Genomic DNA, 20790 nt, shown 5'->3' with positions numbered 1-20790 from the left:
AAATATGCTACTTTCATCTTATTTATTCCCCCATCTAGTTATTTATTTTATTTCTATTTTATAGAAGATATAATACATTATAAATTTGGAAAACAACCTTAAATTTATATTAGGGATAGTGAAAAATAAAATGTCTTTAAACTCACCTCTAGCAATCAGATTTATGTATACATGTTCTTTTTTTTTTTTTTTTTTTTCAGAGTCTCTTTCTCTCTCTCACCCAGCCTGGAGTGCATGGTACCATCTTGGCTCACTGTAATCTCTGCCTTCCAGATTCAAGTGATTCTCATGCCTCAGCCTCCCCAGTAACTGGGATTACAGTGTGGGCCACCACGTACAGTTAATTTTTGTATTTTTAGTGGAGATGGAGTTTTGCCATGTTGCCCAGGCTGGTCTCAAACTCTTGACCTCAAGTGATTTGCCTGCCTCGGCTTCTGAAATTGCTTGGATTACAGGCGTGAACCACTGTGCCTGGCCAGTATATATCTGATTCAAAGTTTTTTTTTTTTTTAGTTTGAATTAAAATTATTGAACTTGTTTCTCTGAGTCATTTAAATGAGAGAGGACTAGAGTTATAGATGCTTAGCTATATAATTTATATATAAAGTTATTTTTATATTTTTATCCTTTTTATTTATCCTTTATTTGCCCTTTTTATCCTCATTTTTGTATTTTTATCCTTTATCTAAATATATATTTATAATTTATATGTATTTGTCTTTTCTCTCTTTCACTCACCTTATACAAGCTCCAATATTGTATTTGTGCCTTTAATTTCTTTATAAAGAGTAAACTTGAAATATCCTTTGACCACGCTAGAGGATTCCATTATATTCCTGTTTTATATATGCATGTTATTAGCAACTTTTGGAAATGCTTATTTTCATGGATCTAAATTCATTTAGGATGATACAGATTGATGAAGAAAGTTGGTGCTGTTCTCTGGCCTAGTGTTTTTTTTTTTGTTACAGGCCTTTTCACATGGATGAGATATTTATGTGAGGAAATTTCTAGGAAATGAGGTATTTTTCCTAGAATTCACCATATGCTTTACACATAAAGAGTAGCCTTAACATTCACTTAACTTTCCTCTCAAAAGGATTGAAATACTCATGGCCAAAAAATAGCCATCTGCTTAAACATAGTAGCTGACCATTAAGGAAAGATTTTCCTGGTTCTACTCCTAGAGGCACTGCATGGGAGGAAGAGGCCATGAAGTGATGAGTGATCTTTACTGTTGGTGTTTAAGCTGGGGGTTCTGCTTGCTTCTCACCGAAGTAACTAATAGGAAAATGGTCAGTATAAATTGACAGCATAGACCATAATATTTGGCTTCTAGAGATATTATCATTCTGTGCTACGCTTCCCTCTCATCTTTGCTTTTGGAATATTTTAAATTATGGATTCAATTTCTCTAACAAATATAGTGCTATTCAGATTGCCTATGTCTCCTTGAGTGAATTTTGGTAATTTGTGTCTTTCATGGAATTGGTCCATTTTATCTAAGTTATCAACTTTGCAGGCATAGAATTGTTCATAGAATCTAGTATATTCTTTTAATGTTCATAGCCTAAGTAGTGATGATCCCTCCTTAATTTCTAATATTGGTAATTTGTGTATTTTCCTTCTTTTATTCTTAATCAGACTGCCTAAAGTTTGTTAATTTTATCGATTTTTTTTTCAAAGACTCAGCTTTCAGTTTCATTGATTTTTCTCTATTGTTTCACTCTTTTCAATTTCATTTACTTTTACTTGTATTGTTATCTTCTCGCTTCTGCTTGTGTTGGGCTTAATTGGCTCTTCTTTTTCTAGTGTCTCAAGACAGCAGCTTAGTTTATTTATTTTAGATCTTTCTTCTTTTTTAATATATGAATTTAAAGTTAGAAATTTCCCTCTAAGCACTCCTATCCCTGCATTCCATAAATTTCAATAAGTTGTATATTCACTTTTATTTATGTCAAAATAGTTTAAAATGGTCTCAAAATGTCATTTTTGACCCATGTGTCCTTTAGAAATGTATAGATTATTTTTTAAATATTTGGTATTTAGCAGCTATTTTGTGTTGTCTACTTTTTACATTAGAGCCCTTGACATATTACTCATGGTTATTTTAAATTCCTGGAGACACAGCATGGATGGTTTTGTTTTGGGGGCATCTAGTTCCTAGCTGTTTGAAGTTTCATGATATAGGATATTATTTAGGAAAACCCCAGGGCACTTCATCTGTATTCCTGTCACATCTGTCTTGGTGTCAGGAATCTAACAAGAAGTAGGAATCAAGTGAGTGGGGAGTGGGGAGAGAATCTTGTCTGGATATTATTTCTCCGGGTTCATTTGGCTCTTTCTTCTGTAGCACGGAAGGACATTCACCTTTCTGTACTTCCGCTACACAGTAAACATAGACTTCATAGAAGCGTATGGATATATTTTCTCTAGGACAGGAATTTCATGGAACAAATTATACTGAATTAAAAGTGAATGACACAAACTGAGTTTCGTGTTGCTTAACTAGTTTGGCACTAATTTAGAAGATTACATTGCCTCTACCTTTTGTTCTTTGTCGCTTAAATGCACAGACACACCATTGATTCCCAGACTTTAAGGCTCCAGCCTCTGAAGTTTTTGCAGGTTTAAGTTAAATTTCTTTGGATTTCTTTTTTAGTATATTTCTTTGTGACTAGTCATATTTTTAACAGCTTTATTGAAAGATGATTGACATACAACAACTACACATATTAAACATGTATAATTTGACATTTCAACATATTTATACATCCATGAAACCATAACCACAGTTAAGACATTTAACATGTATACATCCTTCCTCAGCTTTCTTCATGCCTCTTGGGAATTCTTTCTACCTGAACAACCCCATCTCCTCCTTCCATCCCCAGGCAATCACTAATCTTCCTTCTATCACCATAGATTAGTTTGCATTTTCTAGAATCTCAGATAAATGAAATCATACAGTATGTACCCTTTTTTGCTTCTTTCATGCAGCATAATTATTTTAAGAGTCATCATATTGTAGTGTGTTTCAAGAATTTCTTCCATTTTACTATCAAATAGAATTCCCTTTCATGCATATATTAGATTTGTTTATTTGTTCACTCGTTCATAGACATTTGAGTTTCTTTTAGTCTTTAACTCTTACAAATAAAGCTGTTATAAACATTCTTATAAGAGTCATAATATGGACACACACCTTCGTTTCTCTTGGGTATACACCTAGATGTGGAGTGGATCGATCATATGGTTGATATATTTTTAAGTTTCAATAAATTTCCTAAATGTTTTCCAAAGTTTCTTTTACCATTTTGCATTTCCACCAGCAGTGTTTGAAAGTTCCACTTCCTTCATATCCTCACCAGCACTTGGTTATGTTCACCTTTCTTTAGCTTTTCTTTTTTTTTTTTTTTTTAAACAGAGTTTCTCTCTCAGTCGCCCAGGCTGGAGTGCAACAGCATGGTCTCAGATCACTGCAACCTCCTCCTCCTGGGTTCAAGCGATTATCCTGCCTCAGCCTCCCGAGTAGCTGAGATTATAGGCACCCACCACCACACCCAGCTAATTTTTGTATTTTTAGTAGAGACGGGGTTTCTTTGTGTTGGCCAAGCTGGTGTCAAACTCCTGACCTCAGGCGATCTGCTCACCTCAGCCTCTCAAAGTGCTGGGATTACAGGCAAGAGCCGCAGCATCCAACCCTTTTTAGCTTTTCTAATAAGTGTGTAGCGATGTCACATTGTGATTTTAATATTCATTTCCTTAATAACTTATAATGTTGAGCTCTATTTATATGCTCATTTACCATTCATATATTTATTTGGTGAAATGTTTGCTTAAATCTTTGACCGACCTATTTACATAGCCTACCTCTCCAGTGATCTAAGTCTTTAATTTCTCTCGGCAATAGTTTGTAGTTTTCAAGTGTGTGGTTCTAGACCATTTTTTTCAGATTTATCCCTACATATTTTAAGTTTTTGATGCTATTATAAATGGTATTTTTAAAATTTCAATTTCTAATTATTTCTAATTGGCATCTGCAAAAACATAGGTTGCTATTTTTTTAATCTTTCTTCCACTATTTAGAACCTCTAGTATATTCATGAATATACGTGGTAAAGGCAAACATCCTTGTTTTGTTTCTGATCTTAGGTGGAAAACAATCAGTCTTTTATCATTAAGTATGGTGTTAGATTTAGCTTTTTTTCTTTTTTTTTTCAGAAAATCTTTATCAGCTTGAGAGAGTTTCTTTTTATTCCTAATTTGCAGAGAGTTTCTAAAAACAACAATGGATATTGCATTCCCTCAAATGGCTTTCCCTGAAAGTATTACGGAATTCAGACCACATGCATCTAATGTTATTACTGATATGGTTAGGTTTACATCTGTCATTTTGCTATTTTAATTTTGTGTTTATTTCTTCTTTGTTCCATTTTCACTTCCTGTTTTTAATTGATTTTTATGCTTGCATTTTATATCTTTTCTATGCTTGTTAGCTATAACTACTTTGTTATTGTCGTGGATATTTTAATGTTTATATATTTTAACTTATCAGAATCTACCTTCAAGTGGTTTTGTACTTCTTCACATATATTGTAAGAATCTTGTAATTCTTTGCTTCATTTCTCTCCTCTCAGTCAGTACTGAAATGTATTGTACTGAAATATTCTGTACTCATACATTTTACTTTTCGCATATTTGTATATCACATGCTATATATTGCTTGTGATATAATTGCTTGTGCTTATTTTTGTTTATTGAATCAATTACATTTTAAAATATTTATGTTAATCTTTACAACAGCTTTAAGTTTATAGAAAAATTGAGAAGATAGTACAGAGAATTGCCATACTATTTGCACATAGTTTCCCCGATTATTAGCATCTTACATAAGTATTGATACAGACAGGAAGCAGGGAAATACTGGGTAGAAGAGGGCAGGGTCCTGGGTGAGGGCTCCACCCACAAGCCTGGACCTCAGGCCCTAAATAAGAATATGCATTCCTGTTTTCCTGCCCGAATGCTACCTTTTACAAAACAACCCTGGCCTGCCATGCCCCCTCCAAAACCACTCTGACCTCCCATGCCCCCAACTCTGTACCCATAAAAACCCCAAGTTCCACTGGCAGAGGAGCAGAGCAGTACAGCAGAGGAGAGAAGAGAAGAAGCATCTGAATGTTGAGAGGAGTTCAACTGGGAATGGCCGAACTCCAGGCGAAGATTATCTTCCCACTCCATCCCCTTTCCAGGTCCCCATCCTGCTTCCATCGCTCAGTAAAAATCCTCTGCATACACCACCCTTCAATCCGTTCATGTAACCTGATTCTTCCTGGATGCTGGAGAAGAATTTGGGATGCACTGTGTGCAGGAACCCAAAAAGGCTATCATACTGACTCTTCACTGAGCTGTTTGACACTTAAGCCATCAGCAGACAGCAAAGCAAAAACTGTTTGTAACACATGCCCTCTGGGGCTCCAGAGGTCGTGGGCAACCCCTAGATGCTGCTGTGCGCTGGTATGGGGTTCTTTCCTGCTGGTGCCCAAAAGCACTTGCCCTGGCTCCTGCACCCACTCACCTATGTGCTCCCCCTCCCACAAGCAGTTTGAGCAAATGAGCCAGGGGCTGAGTAAAGGAGTCACACCCTGTTGCAAGTCCCACAAAGGAATCAAGGGAACTCTCCCATCTCAGTATGGTATATTTGTTATAATTAATGAAGTAATACTTTGTTTTTAATCAAACTGCATATTTTACTCTGACTGTCTTAGTTTTTTACCCAGTGATTTTTCTTAGTTTTTTACCTTAAAAAATCCCTTTTACCCAGGAAAACCACATAAACATTAATTTATCAATATATTTTTCCTTTTTTGAATAATTCCTTTTTTTCTTGAACTAAAAGATGTTCCAGATTTATCTTGTTTATATCTCATCCCAGTCCTAGAATCAGTCATTTGTCCAATGATCTCTGTTTCCTTCTGTTGGTGAGTGGCATTAAAAAGCAAGAGCGAGCTCTAGGCTCTTATGTGCTCCTGTTTGCTAGTTAGGTGTTTTCATTGTTGCCGGAGTGTCATTGCTTCCTCTCAGTTGAGAGAGAAAAGAAATATATATGTGTATATTAACCTATAATATGTACATATTTATAAATATTTCCATGTGTAATCATCAGTATTATATTAACATAAGTTCTTAAATCTTCAACTCTAATCCATTATCAAATGGATCATTCTAGCCTCCTTCCCTTGCTGATTTATAAATTTCCACTCCAATAGTGAGAAACCTCAATTGCATCATCTGTCATCTATTTACTTAATTGTTCAATTCCAGTACATTAATCTAGTACTATTAGAATTGTTATCCTCTACCCCAGTAGAAAACAATTTTGTTGACTAGAATAGAGTGCTTATGTTCAGTTCCTTTTGCCTTATGTCTCATAGACACCATTCATTTCCACAGTTATTTCGTTCAGCACCTTACTCTCAACCTCTTAAGTTTTTTTCATACATTTGTAATACAGTTAGATTCTCTTGTAACAGTCTGCATTCTTTCCTGGGATCCTCTGTCCTAATATATTATTTGCATACATTTGTTGTACTGTTTGTGTCATAAAGTTTTATAAGTTTTGCAAATGCAAACTGAACTTTTGAACATTTGGTCTATAGTTGTAATAACTGTTTTAATATTATTGCCTGCTAAGTATCATATTTAGTTGAGATCTGGTTCTGTTTAGAGAGATTATTTTCTTTCTTTTTGAGAGTATATTTTCCTACTTCATTGTATGCATAGTAATTTTTGATTGCCTGCTAGAAATTTTGAAATTTTTCTTTTTTAGAAAAAATACTGTGGAACTATGTTCCAGGATGCAGTTAATTACTTGGATATAATGTAATCTTTTCAAAGATTCCTTTTAAGTTTGTTGGTTGGGACCAGAGCAGTGTTTTGTCAAATTATTTTAACTACTGAGGCAAAACTCTTCTCAATGTCTACCCTGTGACTTGAGAATTATGAGATGTTCTACCCTTACTGGTAGAAACAAACACTACTATTTCTAGCTCTGTGTGAGCAACTGGTGCTATTCCTTTTAATCCTTTCGGGTGGTTCTTTCTTGAGGTTTCTTTATGTGCATTTGTGAATCAGTGCTCTGCTAAATACTGAAGGCAAACCTTCTGTGGATCTCCACACTTCTCTCTTTGTGCAGCTCTATTCCCTCGGCTACTCTGTTCTTTTAACTGCTGCTGTCTAGGTCTCTCCGTATTCTCCGTTCAATCTTTCAACTCACGGAGTTCAGCACTCCGCCTGGGTTTTTCTTTTTTGCACCACTGCCTGGAAATTCCTTCAGGGCAGTAACAAGGCAATTATAGGGCTCATTTCATTTGTATTCCCTCTTTCAGAGATCTTTGTATTTTATTACATACTGCCCTTTGTCTTGGAAACAATTGTTTCATACATTTTGTTCAATCTTTTGTTGTTTCAGGTGTAAAGGTAAATCCAGTCCTAGTTATTCAATCTTGGCCTGAAGTAATAGTCCATCCACCAGTCATTCATTAGACTATTTTTTTCTCTTGAGTCCTAGGATTTTCACCTTTCTAAGCTTTCATTGCTATCAGATAAAAAGAGTTCTTGATGAAACAGACTCTGACTTTATTCCTCTTTTAGTTCGAGCCTTCATGTAATTTCTGGATGAGACACCTCTACTCTGTCCTCATATCCTTACTTTCTTACTGTTTCTTCTTATTTGTTTGCCTTTTATTCTTTTCCTAAGAAATTGATGGTGTCAGTATCTTTATTCTAGATACGCTTATCTTCTGCTATCTTGTGCTGACACATATTTATTTCCAAAGTGCCTCTGCTAAAATCAAAACTATATCCTCAGAACTTTCAGAAATTTCAGTTTACCTGCCCAAGTCAGAAATGTGCTTCCCTTGTGCTTTTTCCTATTTCTCCTTTTATAGGAGTCCCTTTGTTTTAACCTTGTGAGATATTTAAGTCAACTGGCAGCCTGCATTTAGTTTCAAGGTAAAGTGGGTATCTATAGTTCAAATTAATGTGGAACAATTATAAAACATATTGTATAAATACTCTTTGATAGTGAAATAGTTAAGAGTGTTTAGGCTTACAACAATTGTTTGAACTTGCTAAGAAGGCTTAAAGTTTTTATTTTTGGTAACTGAGTGATATTAATATCATAATATCTTCACACAAAAGTACTACTTAGAAATAAAACCTCAGAGTCATGTGAGTTCTCAAGTTGCCACAACTCTTATTTGTTGGGTATTTTCCTTTCCTTTTTTGTTTTGAATTCCTTGGAACATAACCCCTTACATAAAAGCATAGAACGACTCCACTGGTAATCTTATTAATTCTTTGTAAAGAGTAATGAAGATTTCCTGATTTTCTTACTTCTTGATCTCATTGTTTCTGTGGCTTTGCAAAGCTAAAAAAAAAAAAAAAAGAACTTCTTTGAATTCCCAATTATTGTCTGATTTGTGTTGCACTATTATTTAATACTTCCTTAATATTGTGATAAGCTTCAACTCAAGATTTTAGCCAAGATTTTAGTTAAGGTAAAAAGGAATAAAAGAAAACCTAAAGCGTCTTTTGTTAGTACTTTCCTGTAAACTTAGCTCTAGAGTATTTTATTAAATAATCTTTTTTGATATCATGCCAAAAAAGCCTTATTTCAATAATATTTTTGAGTTGAATTGAAATAATCACTCTAAATATGTATTAGTTATTAAGGATAGAAGCAGCAAATTATTCATAAAGTATTTTAATCTCTTTGAACCAAAATGGTTTGAAATTTTTTCTTTAAATTATAAATAATAGGAGAAAAAATGAGGCAATCAATTGTAACATTCGATAGTGTTCTGTAGTCCTGTATAATCAGGTTTTTGTGGGATTCAAGTTCCCTAAAGGAGAGGACGTTAGATCTAAGAAGAAGCATGATATTGGCAATAACTGGAAGACCCATTTGGGGTACAATGTTAATGAAAAAAATATATTTATTGCGCATCGATTGAGACATTTTGCTGGACATTGCATAATCTATTCGTTGCTTTGAACAAGGTGATATATCTTTTCTGATTTACATATTGCTGTAAGGATGTGTGAAATGTTTTATTTTATTAGCATTTTGACATTTTCATTGAAGTTTCAAGATTTTTTTTTCCTTCCTGTTTCCCTGACAGCAGATGGAAAAGGACTTTCCTCTTTATATTTTAAAGGCAGCAGAGTATTAAACAAAGGAGGGAAATTAAGTGCTATCTATTGGTACTCTGAAATTATTTTCCAAACCCCATTCCTTTTGTTTTTAAAAATAAGGCCAAATACATTTTCAAATTTGGGAGTGTAAATACTTATTACTAATATAAGCTCTAAGAGCCTCCAGACTGAAAAGGCTTGGAATGCAGATCAAACATGACACAATAAAGGGCTAGTTCACTTTTTCTTTGCCCTCTCCAATAAAGTGGAAATGTATTAGAATTTTCACTAGAATGAAGAATGAAACAAGAATGAAGATAGGTCTTTGCTCTGAAAGAAGACTTAAATTTTTAAAGCCAATCTTTATTTGGTCTCTGGCGATTCATTTATCTCCATAAGTATCCATTGGTTCTTATCAGTTCATTTTCTCATTACTCCTTTTTAAAAATGTAAGCCTTCCAAAATTTCCTTTTTTTTCTTATTCTCTTTACTCTCAATATTTTCTCCCCCAGGTTCTCACACATTTCCACTTATTTATTTATTCATTCCAAACTGTTGGAGTATCTGTTACATCCTAGGAATAATGCCAAATGCTAAAAATGAAAAGATTTCACTTTCTGGTCTCATCCTTTTATTTCACAGCTAGTAAGATGGCCAAAGCCCCAATTCCAAGTATTATGGGGAGTTCAATACCCTCCCCTGGGAGCTTATTTTCTTGTGTTTGTCTCTAACTCTGAATTCCTGCTCTGACTGATCTTTTAATATCCAGTCACTTCCTGGGGCTAACATCTTCTTTCCATATTGCTTCACCCAGTGTGTGGCCACTGCCCTCTTTTTTTTGTTTCTTAAGGCACCACCGACATGTGTCTGTTGCATAAAACAGGTTTTACTGCAAACTAAGTGATAATGGAGGATGATAATAGTGCAATACAGAATAGAAAATTATTTAAATTCATTATTAAACTGCAAACCAAACAAAACATGGAATGCAAATTATATTTTCATAATGCGTGAACTGGACTTGCCAATCACAACTGATTTGCATATTGTGCCACCTGTTGGTGCAGCAAACTGTGTGGGTCTGAAGGGAAATAGATTGACAGGCTTTCTCCTCCTTACTCCAAAGTTGCTGTTTCCACGATCCCCATTTTACACTAGAGAACTAGGTACTCTTCCCTCTTCAATGTAACCTGAATATTATTCCCTCTCATTGAACATTAAGAGTGTTTGGACACTCATTTGGAGACTACAGTCTTTTTTTTTTTTTTTTTTTTGAGACGGAGTCTCACCCTGTCACCCGGGCTGGAGTGCAATGGCACGATCTCGGCCCACTGCAACCTCTGCCTCCTGAATTCAAATGATTCTCCTCCCTCAGCCTCCAGAGTAGCTGGGATTACTGGCGCCCACCACCATGCTCAGCTAATTTTTGTATTTTTAGTAGAGACGGGGTTTCACCATGTTGGCCAGGCTGGTCTCGAATTCCTGACCTTGTGATCCGCCCACCTTGGCCTCTCAAAGGGATTACAGGCGCCCGCCACCACACCCAGCTAATTTTTGTATTTTTAGTAGAGACGGGGTTTCACCATGTTGGCCAGGCTGGTCTCAAACTCCTGACCTTGTGATCTGCCCACCTCGGTCCCCCAAAGTGCTGGGATTACAGGCATGAGCCACCATGCCCAGCTGGAGGCTACAGTCTTCAGAAAACAAAGTGTCAGGCAAAAGGAGAGAATGGGCTGCAGTGATATGCTGTATCCTAGGAAGAATATTTCTAGTAAGAAAAATTGTTGAAAGTAGGAAGAACACATGCATGATACGGAAATCAGTTTTTAACATATATAATATAGATATGCATATTTTATGTTACAAATAAATATATAGTATCATATGTGAAATTATATATAAACATATATAATATTGTATTTATATAATACATACGAAAAATGTAAATACATACAATTTTATATATGCAATATATATGTAAAATGAATATCCCCATTCTGTAGGTGCCCTTCCTACATATATGTTTCATATATATTTACATACTTATTTATTTTACAAATATATATATTTCTTGCAATGCATCAGATAAACAGATATTGGGGTCTAAAAAAATTCCACCTGAGATTATTTATGGTGAAATAGTTCAGACTATTTTTGCTGTCAGGCATGTGTCACCCAGACTGTTTCCTGAATTCCAAACCTACTTTTATCTTCTTCCCACATGGTGTATCAGTATATCAAAGCCAACAAGTCCAAAATCAAATTGCCTCACCCCACCCCTGTTTGTGGTCTTATTTTTGTTTTTCCTAACATCATCCTTTAATCATCCTGGTTTCTATCTCCTCTCTTCCCGTTGCCCTCACATCCACGATTTTGTTTTCCTAAACTTCTTGTGTCTGCACTCACAAAATGTTCCATTTTTTCCTCTGTCTTGCATTTCCATTGTTACTCCCTTGTCACACTAATTTCTTTTCTTATTAAATCCCCTGGTGGTGATTGTAATAAACTTCTAATAGGCATGTCTCTGTTCCCTCTCTTTATAGCTTAGGGTTCTAAAGTAGAGTTTAGAATCATGTTTTTCTCCTGATATCTCTAAGGAATTTGGAAAGAATGAAAGAAGGTTGTCTTCTTTCGTGCTGAGTAAAGCTTCCATGTCTCTTCAGATCTTTCCTTTAATAACTTTCTTGAAGGTACTCTTATTTTTTATAGAAGCACATGAGGGTGGATGTCAACTCTGTGTTGTTTAGTTACAGCCTTTACTCCGTCCATACTCAACAAGTCACTATTCTCTATTTATGATTTTGCTCATGCTAGTCTCTCTCCCAGAATACTCCCCATTATTTCATTACCATGTCTTGCTCATCCTCACATGTCTAATACATCCAATTCTTCCAGACTCAAATGAGATAATATCTCTTCCCAGAAATCTAGTAGGACCAATATTCCTTTCCTCAGAATTAATTTAACACTCTATGTTTTACTATAAATATTTCTGTCTTCTCTTTCATATCAGACAATGACTTACTTTGGGGAGGAAAGTGCTTCAACACAATAAGTTCCAATATATATTTATCAAATAAAAGTTATAAGATTGGCAAATATTAAAAATAAAGGCAATTATAAAGAAATGATTATTAGTATAGTACAACTCTTTTCATCTTTTTGTCAATGAAACCATTTCCATGTTAATCTGGGCAGTCTAGATTATGCTGCAGTAACAAATTAACTCCCATATCTTTGTGACTTAACATGTCCATGGATTATTTTTGGTGGTGCTACATGTCCAGTGTGGATCATCAAATGAACTCTGCCCTCCATTGCTATTCAAGGCACTGGGTCAACCTCTACGTTGGCTACGTTGGCTAAACCTCTACGATACTGCATTCGCCAAAGGTAGATGAGCATCCACGTTCTCATGTCTATCATCCAGGCTTTTGCTTAGAAGTGACACACATGTACTCTGTTGTTAATCCATTGGCCAGAATTAGTCACAAGGCCCCATCCAACTAAAAGGGGGCTGGGAGAATTGGGAAGTACATGGATATTGAATAATTGAATATTTGGTACAATGTCTTTATTACACTTCTCTACCAGATTAATTAGTACTGTACTTACCTTTGGAGAGGAAACATACCTTATATGTCTGGATAAGAAACATTTTTACACTCTTAAATCTATACAAATTTATAAAATGAATTACATATTTTGAAATTAATACATTTCACATGCAGAAATAAATATCAAGCAATGAAATTTCAGGCAGTTCAATACCATTTCCTTGTTAAAGAATCAGTCAACAACAAAATCTAAAATTAAAATTTATCACTTTTCCTCATATGAATCTAAATTGTATATATCTGTTTTCTTACTCTTCCTTTTATTTGCACACAGAGATTTTTAAAAATTCCAAAATTGTAATAGCTCATTTGCTTTATGGCATCAATAATAGTATTTATTAGACATTTATGTTTGTTAGTTAAAAATAACAGTATTTATTATTGTGTACTAAAAACATGTGTCAAGAATGATGTATACATTATCTCTTGAAATTTCAGAACATCATTGCTCGGTTGTAGGCAAATTGTTAATATTCTCATTTTACGTGTACAGGATTGAAACCAAAATGGAATTATAATTTTCCAAAATTACCAGTTAGTGCAAGGTAAAGCCAGAATTTGATCTTCATTATGTGTAACTCTAGTCTCTAAATTATAATCTGTTTTCAGGTAAATTACTAAAGGCATCTATTACAACTGAGTTTGGCTCTTTACCTCCAGAATTTTCGGTAATGTATTGATTTTAAACACTGTAAGACAGTTGGATATTTTTCAAATGTAGGTATAAAATAAAAAGGAAACTCTAGGGCCTCCCATTTAAGAACTCTGTCATCTGATGAGTCCCAGAAGGAATGAAATAGTTTTATTTCATTGACTTTCAGAGGTAAATGGAAAGATAGTTATGTTGGAAAAGGCTTTTCATTAGGGGCTGCTATTCTCAAAACTAGGAAGACAAGACAGCTACAAAATATGCTGTCATTTAAAATTATACATTATTGCAAATGTTCAAGAAAAAAGCTTGAGCGCTAGAATGCGGAGAGTCACTAGATTATAGCCTTGGTGTTTTGACAACTAGTCAAGAAAGGGAACTCTGAGCTTTTTGCCAATTAACAATGGAAAAGAGCTAGGGGCTAAGGGTAGGCAAAGAGAAATGAAGATATGAACTTGGGAGAGAATTAAAGAATTTGATATCTTTTGCAGAACATTGTCCTTTGTTAGGAAACTATAGCAGTTCCCCCTTATTCGTGGGGATACATTCCAAGACCCTCCAGTGGATGATAGTGCCATACCTGGTTGACGTTGATCAGAGCACGTTTCTGTTCACATCTTCCATCCACAAATTTAATGGCTTTTACATCTTAAAGCATTTATCACGTGCTACAGCTGTAACTTTTGCAGTTTGAAGTGAGATAAGCAAAACTAGCATAAATTTTTTTTTCCTTCTTCACAATTTCATGGATAGAAGATGTCTCCTTATCATAGATCTTAACCTCAACTATAATTTTTGTCTTTTTTAAATTAAATAAAGAACTTCCATCTTTTCACTTAAAGGAAGTATTTTATGGCTTCTCTTTGGCATATCCAAATTGCCAGCATCACTCCTATTGTGCTTTGGGCCATTATTAAGTAAAATAAGGGTGACTTGAACACAAGCACTGATACTGTGACAATAGATCTGATAACCAGGAAGGCTACTAAGTGACTGAGTGGTGGGTAGCATCCACAGCATGGAGAGGCTGATCAAAGGGGGAGGCACGTCCTAGGCAGAATGGAATAAGAAGGTGCAAGATTTCATTACACTACTCAGAACACAGCACGATTTAAAACTTATGAATTGTGTGTTTCTGGAATTTTCCATTTAATATTTTTGGACTGCGGTTGACCCTGGGTCACAGAAAGAGCAGAAAGCAATAATGCATATAAGTGAAATTACTGTACTCTGAGCATCTTAAGGAAAGGAATTTGCTTCAATGGGCATGTGAACAAGTAGAAACTTTGTTTCTAGACTGAAAGAAAGGAGGACCATCCAGTGGGTAGTTTCAAAGATGTGTTGAATGGCATATTCTATGTTTTCCTTTATTACACCAAACTGCTTTCTACTTCTAGCCTGAGTTACTTTTTTGGCTTGGTAACTTTCTGCATTACTTCTTTTTCTATATGTTTTAGTATTGTTTGAGCTAAAAAGGGAGATTCATTGATTCTTGGCTCTTACTTATACAGCACATGTTGACAACAAAAATATTCTAAAATTCTTATTTGTTTTTGACCTCAAAATGAGGCCATGTAAGACAAATGCATTAAACAGCTCATCTTCATTATTTCATTCTGACTAAGTCACATTGAGATACACATCTCACAGTTAACGAAGATTGAATAAGCAGGAGCAAGATCTGTATATTTTTATTAAAGTACTTAATATAATTGCTACATTCTATATCTCAATTTCTTGATATTTGGAGTAAAATCCTATTATAAGAGCTTTTGCACGTTTATGAAAATTGGCAGAATCAGTGAAATAGCGTAGGAGACCTTATTCTTCGGTATAGACATTTCTTTAATTGCTAAGAAAAAATCATATTTTTCCACATATTAAAAGTTATACAGATGTAACCAAATTTGCACCATATAATATTCTTTTGAAAGTGAAATTATAATCACTCACTTGGTATCTAATTAATCCAGAGTGCCTCTCACGTTAAAGGCTTTACAACCTGGGCAAAGGGAATATTGGCCTGGGGCTACAAAGATAAATGAGCCAGTGACTCTGGGGACTTCTCTCTATAAACTTCTTCAGGGAAGAATCAATATTTGAAGTTTCTTTTCAATATTCAAGAGGTTTATAAACTGAAGTTTTAGGATCTTAAAATAGGATTTCATGTTGAGCCTCATAAAACAGCAAAAACGTGTACAAAATTTGGTAAGTTTTCAAATATTCATTTGTCGGGTGATAGAATAGAAGGTGTAAAGCTTTTATCAGATTATCAAATAAGCCTATATGTACAAAAAATGAGCATTATTGAAATAATAGTTTCTTTCTCTTGTTTTCAATATAAGGCAAACTGGAATAATGAACTAAGGGCAAAATTGAGAGTAGAGACACGATGTTATGACACATTAGGGCTTGAAAAGAACAATTCTTATAGGGGTGGAGGGTGTTATGAACTTGAGGGTGACTAATATTTGGAAAAGTGAAATAGAGGAAATGGCAGTGAGTGAAAACACATGGTCAGTACTTTGGGGACAGCATTTTTAAATCTACTTTTAAGTATGACAAAAGGTGTAGTACAACTTACATTTGAAGGCAGCTTGGAGGCAGATTCATATATTCTATCATTCAAATAATGGAGAGACAGTCAACGTTTTTTAGCATGGGAACAACGTGATTAAAAAATACCTGCTTATGGTGATTGTCTTGACAATACTAAAAAGGAGAGCTCTTGAATTATCAAAATTAATTGGTATCTGATTGTAATGATCCAGATAAGGATTACTAAAAGTAGAAATTGTGAAAATAGAAAGATACAAATTATTGCAGAAATTTCAAGATGAGAAATTTTCTTGATGAGGAAAGGGGAAAGATAAATCTGAACTGGAACCTGCATATTTAGTTCTGTTCCTTGTTTCAAGAAGATTTAAATGTAGTTATACTCACTAAGGGAATAAATGAGCTCATAAGCACAATGGTAACTCTATATATGCATAGATGCCTACATTGTTAGGTGAACATTTAGGAAGAATGAGAAGTTACTAATCCAACATATCCTTTACTCAAGAATGTGAAATAATATAATGGTGGGTTCCATGTCTGTTAGGGAAACGTCGAAATCAATGCTAGGAACCTCATGTTATCCCTGTAAGTAAAAAATTTACATTCCAAGTTAATAATGTGTGTCACACCATTGTCTACTATGGCAACTTGTGTGTATTTATCGTAATTATAAACTCTATGCTGAGAAGCTGTTGGAAACAAAATCCTATATCTCATTTACATAGATCCACCACTAGGAAAGAAAATTTTAGGAAATCACACAGTTTTTGTAATTAACTAATAAAATATGTTTAATTGACTACTGTCACAAAATAAAAATATGTTTCTCTTTTTTTTGTAGTCAATTTTAAAGCAGTAAGTCAAGACAATGGAATTATTAAAGGTGTTAGCTGACTTTAGAAAAAGAAGAGGGCTGAATTAAGCTGGTATAGATCAAAAACAAATGCAAATATTATGCAAAATATAATACAGCTCCTTTCTCTAGCCATTATAGCTGAAAAAAGTGCTTAACATATTTATCACCTACGCCCCTCTTCATCCCTCTCCTTAGGAAGTAGCAATTGTCTAAACAGAGTTTTAAAGAAAATAAATTCAATACCTGGAACCCAAGAGATACTTATAAAATCTTGACAGTGATAAGGAAATCTGACATAATTATTTAAAAGAAAGCTAAGAGGCATTGGAGGAATTCTTAATTAATTTTAGAAAACTTGGTTTTTGTTTGAGCTACAAGACTTCTTTAACCTTCTTTTCATCATTTGTAGAGTCAGAAAGTTGGACAGTGATCACTAAGGTCTTCCTGAGCTCTAATAATATTGGATTTTAAAGAATGAAAGAAAAGCAAACATGCAATAGTTTTATGTGTGAGAATAGGCATCTATAATCTGCATAGAGAGAACACTGTTCTATTATTGAAACCTAAAATGAACAAATCAACAGAAAACCAATATCAAAAGAAGACCTAGGAAGATATTTCATATCCTTGGTTTCATACAGTGACAAGGAACCATGTCACCGTTGGAATAAATGTATTGTTGACAGAGAGTAAAGCAGGTTTGAGATAATTCAGTCTTGTGGCAGAAGGAATTGGAAAGACTGCCTTGTCTTCTCAACTAACATTGGAGATCTCATGACATCTGTGTTTGAGGTGAGGGTTTTGTTCAGAAAAAAGAACATAAACTCACAATTTTATATTTCTCATGTTAAAGACAAATTATTTTGACATTTGTTAAAATGGCATTGAAGGTTTTATTAAAAGCTTTTGCAATGAGGATCAAGACTATTGCCATAGTGAAGAGAGATTAGGCTCAACTCTGGATACAACAAAGAGAACTTGGGATTTACAGCCAAGGAGCAGAGTGATGTGGTCAGTGGATGAGAAATTACCAAGAAGAGACATTAAGGGTAGCTGCTAATTGTAGCTAAGGACTTATGTATCAAAGGTGGGGGATGAGGAACTTGCAGACAGCAAAGGTGGGGTGGATTCTCTCCGGACTGATTTATCAAGATGCCTGCTAAAACTAGGCTAACCAGATTGAGAACGGAGCACAAGGATGAGGCATCCTCAAAAGGAGGGCCCAGAGAAGCCTGTCTAAATTTTTATCAAGAAGGGAGTCGTCATTAGTCATGACTGTATCCAGTCACCTTATTTTACAAGGGAAATTGCTTCTAAGCGATTATCTCAAGAAGTGGCTACATAATTTTGGCCTCAGTATAAAATGAAAATGTGGAACCCTTGTACAAAAATTAAGATTTTCAAGACGAGGACAGCAGAACATCAAATCAAGTGGTGGTTTCTTCCAAGCATAGCACCTAGTTCAGCTCCACAGGTTGCCTGCCTATGAAGCTGGCCTGGGTCCCAAACTCCTTCAGAGTAGGATTTATGGCTCACATATCTGCCAAAGACCTGAATAAATGTGTTGAAACAGAAACCCAGTAGGTTTAAATAACTTCGTGAGGGTCACTCGGCATTTCAGTCATGGAACTAGGATTACAAATGAGATGGTCGGAGGCAGTGAACTTGTCTCCTCATTGTTTTGTGCTCTGAAGGCAGGGGCCTCTGTTCAGTAGATTTACATTTAGCTTAAGCATGTTCCTGTCAAGAAAAAAATGAATGTAAAAGGAAAGACATTTATATTGGAGAAACCAAAGTTAATGATATTGTTTGTAAATTCCTCCCTATTTTAGGTGAAATTAGTCTTTATATTCTGTATTTTCTTACATGCTCTTCATCTAGGAAATCCTGCTTCTTCTTTTTGGCAAGCAAATATTTTCCTTGTGCTCATGGGTATAGATCAATAGACCTCTTTAGTTTAGAAATTCAGAGATTGGGTATATCCCTGAAAGATTTCCTGCTTGAAGTTTGATATATCTACCTAACTACCTACATACATATATGTACATATAAAATATGTAATGTGTTTATACAGAAAATATATATGTAATTTATATATTTTACATATATAAAATTAAAGAAAAATTGTGCATCAATTATTAATAAGGAATTATCATTTTTGTAATTAGGTAAGCAAGGATTGGGATTAATAATGCTTTCTTTTTTCTTTTCTCCATAGAGCCATTAATTCAATTCATATTAAAGTATAACTAAATTGACCTATAAGGTCAATATTTAATCTTCTAAATTAACTGTGGTATATAGCATCATAGAGCAGAAAAAAGATGGCCATGGAAATGTAAAGAACTATGTTTATTCTCTCTGTTTTTAAAATTTTTTTAGACACAGGATCTCACTCAATCACTCACGCTGGAGCACAGTAGCAGGAAGGTCAAGGCTCACTGAAGCATTGAACTCCTAGGCTCAGCCTTCAGGGTGGCTGGAGGTGTCTGTCACCATGTTCAGCTAATTTTTATTTTTTGTAGAGACAAGATATCCCTATGTTGCCCAGGCTGGTCTCAAACTCCTGGACTCAAGCAGGTCTCCCGCCTCAGTGTTGGGATCACAAGTGTGAACCAACATGGCCAGCCTGTTTATTTTTCCTATGGCCACTTACCATGTAATGTGTGTGAGCATCAAATACCTCACTTGTTAAAAAAAACTGATAACAGTATCTGCCCTTTCCTCACTACACAGGATTGTTATGAGGGCCAAAGTCATTTACATAGTAACACCTTTAAAATCTGTAATATATATATTGTTTAAAATAGCAGAGTCAAAATTATTTTACATACGTTAATGCTAAATTTGCTTTTGGAGAATCATTTAAATTTAGGAAGCCTTAAAAACATAATAGGAAGAAGGAATTCTGTACAAAAAAATTGCTGTTACCATAGGGAAATTAAAAAAGCTATCTTTTTCAAAATATTTTTAAATGTTTTATCTATGCAACACCAAAAAGAACTAAATTTTAATACCCAGAATTATGAATGTAAATCTATCTCACATCATTAAATAATAGTGATTCTTTTAAATGAAAAAATTATTTTGGCTACATGTATATTCATGAAGGAGCACCCTATATTATCTTAAAATAATATGATGAACTGGATGTTTCTAAAACAATAAATGGAATGACAGCTATGGAAACTAGAAAACTCATTTTCTGTAAGCAATGACAGATCATATCTTATATTTTACTTCTCCATTTTTCAGAATCAGTAGAAAAGATGTTAAATCTCTTCATGATAATTTTAAAAATCAGCCTTATAATCCCTCCATTTATAAAAATGTTATGTTATATAACAGGCTAACATTTTTTCCTATGTTAATATGTAGTTATAATTTAGCATGGATATGAAAGGTTATTCCTTTTATTGAAAATGTTTTATTTGACTGAATGTTTCAACAACAACACATTGCAGAAGTGTGCTGGCCCTTTAATGCTCTGTTTCTGTTGTCATGGAAATAAGATTTTCAAGTAGGTTTATCTGCTGGGCTTTGCTTTTTATAGACTTCCTATCATTTTAAGTTGGTTTTAGACAAGCATCCTTATCCTTCAAATAAAAACACTAATCTTTATTTTACCATATTTCTTAATATTTTTCCCAGTAGGATTTCTCAAGATCCTGGAGGGTGGGGGACGTTCGAATTTCCAGGCGCGTACATTAAATATGAATGTTCAGCTCCTGGTTCTAAAAACAAAGATTTAAAAAAAAATTGTTATGATGACAAAGAATTCCAGAATCCATTTCCAATTTTAAGCTTATAAAATGTATGTTACTCTCAAATTACTGTTAATTATATAAACACAATTTATATATGCAAATATTTTGTAACATGAACAGAATCATGTAACTTACTCATGTTGC

The 20790-nt window shown here is 34.4% G+C and overlaps 1 protein-coding gene and 1 long non-coding RNA gene across 5 annotated transcripts in view; one reads left to right on the top strand and one right to left on the bottom strand.

Moving 5' to 3' along the window:
- The window catches only part of GPM6A (glycoprotein M6A), a 369432-nt gene that overhangs the window by 139670 nt on the left and 208972 nt on the right, over positions 1 to 20790 (top strand). The gene's annotated exons all lie outside the window — the stretch shown is intronic.
- LOC107974486 (uncharacterized) overlaps positions 20483 to 20790 on the bottom strand; it is a 51881-nt gene continuing 51573 nt past the window's right edge. For both annotated transcript variants that reach the window (XR_008547665.1, XR_010156751.1), the window contains exon 7: positions 20483 to 20613. This is a non-coding gene — a long non-coding RNA (uncharacterized LOC107974486). The remainder of the gene's footprint in view (positions 20614 to 20790) is intronic.

The sequence above is a fragment of the Pan troglodytes genome, chromosome 3 (assembly GCF_028858775.2).
Source record: "Pan troglodytes isolate AG18354 chromosome 3, NHGRI_mPanTro3-v2.0_pri, whole genome shotgun sequence".
In the NCBI taxonomy this organism is placed as follows: domain Eukaryota; kingdom Metazoa; phylum Chordata; class Mammalia; order Primates; family Hominidae; genus Pan; species Pan troglodytes.
The sequence above is the reverse complement of the archived record's forward strand: the minus strand, read 5'-3'. Positions and strand labels throughout refer to the sequence as shown.